The 1,646-nt window shown below is 39.3% G+C and overlaps 1 pseudogene; it reads left to right on the forward strand.

Moving 5' to 3' along the window:
- Positions 1 to 306: 306 nt before the first annotated feature.
- LOC145556969 (small nucleolar RNA R71) lies at positions 307 to 436 on the forward strand (annotated as a pseudogene).
- The last annotated feature ends 1,210 nt before the right edge of the window (positions 437 to 1,646 follow it).

The following is a 1,646-nucleotide window of genomic DNA, read 5'->3' on the forward strand; positions in this document are numbered from 1 at the left end:
ATTGAAGAGGCTCTCTTTATCTTGGATTTAATTTATGTCATCTCCTTTCCCAAGTTTGAGATTTGGGAAGACAAGTTATTGATTGCATTAAGATGATTAACCGAATAAACCGTTGAGCCAGTCTTGCTTAAGAACTCTCTCTCTCCCTCTTGCCAATTAATGTAGAGACAAACTACATCCACAATTATATCTACAACCTCTTCTTCGGTCTTGTTCATAATCGGGCCTCCGGCTCCGGCATTAAGACACGACTTCCCTTGGGGGCTCGATCCTCCATAGAAAATTTATATGATTTGATAGGTTGGAATTCCATGATGAGGACATTCTCGTTGATACTCCTTGTATCTCTCCCAAGCCTCATACAAACTCTCACTAGGCTTATTGCCTCGGCAATCTTCTTTTGATGATAGAAGCGAGAAAGAAACTCCTTAGTAACCTCATCCCAAGTTCTCAAGGAATTAGGTTTCACTTCCTCGTCCAACCATTCCAAAGCCCTTTCAATTAGAGAAAACGGAAATAGCTTGAGCCTTATGAACTCTTGAGAAACCCCATTGGCCTTAATGGTATTACAATACTTCTCCAACTCTTTGAGATGGTTTAGCGGGCTTTCATGCTTATCTCCACTAAATTACCTTCGTTCAATCATTGCTGGCCTTATCTCAATGTCATTGGCGGGAGTAGTTGGTGGAGCTATGCCACTCTCAAACCTATAAGCGCCGGGAGTTCCCAACTCCTTCAAAGCGACTCTTGGATTATCTCCCATGCCTACTTGATCCTCCTCTTCTCTTTCTTGGTGAATTTCCTCTCTTGGAGAGCTTGGACTCAAATAATGATTAGCAACCCTTATCCTTGTTATTTTTCTTGATTTTCGGATCAAATGGCACTAAAGTCCCTCCTCTTATCCTACGCATACAAAAAACTCAAAGAAAATATCAATATCACGACTACAAATGTAGCCTAAAAAGAAAAATCATTTTGTATTTTTGAGATTAAGTGAAATAGACTCAACAACAATAGCAAACAGATACGCCATTCCCCGGCAATGGCGCCATTTTTTATCTAGGGCGGAGACTAGGTCGTTGAAAACTAATTTACCCTCGGTCAAAACAAAATTTGCAATCTCTCAACACACCCCTATACCAAGCATAGAGTAAGTCGAGGGTCGAACCACTAGGAACGGGAGGTGAATGCTAATGTCAAAGATAAGCTATTTTGAAGCAATGAAGTGAGGTGTGTATATTTTAAACAATCAAATAATCCAGATGAAATCAAATTTATTAAGAACTAGGGTTAGGATCCGAATATACTCGGAATGGATATAGCTAATTGGAATTGGAGATGACTAAGTTGAGTGTTGCGAGGGAAAATCAATTAAGCAATCAAGAGAGTAAGATAGACTGATTTCATAGAGGTCAAGCTAGCGTCAACTACGAGAGTCTCTAACTAGGAACCTTGCAAACCTACTGAATCGACAAAAGCAAGCCACAAATCAATTTTTCGTATCTATGCGATCTTACAATGCATTCTAGTGTAATAATCAAAGTTAGCTATGCTTTAACTAATCACACACATGTACTTCATCAATCAACCAGTTTAATCATAACATCAACTCCATCAATTTCCCCCAATTAGCATCAATCCATTAC

Source organism: Chenopodium album, chromosome 8, assembly GCF_948465745.1.
Source record: "Chenopodium album chromosome 8, dcCheAlbu1.1, whole genome shotgun sequence".
Taxonomy (NCBI): Eukaryota; Viridiplantae; Streptophyta; class Magnoliopsida; order Caryophyllales; family Amaranthaceae; genus Chenopodium; species Chenopodium album.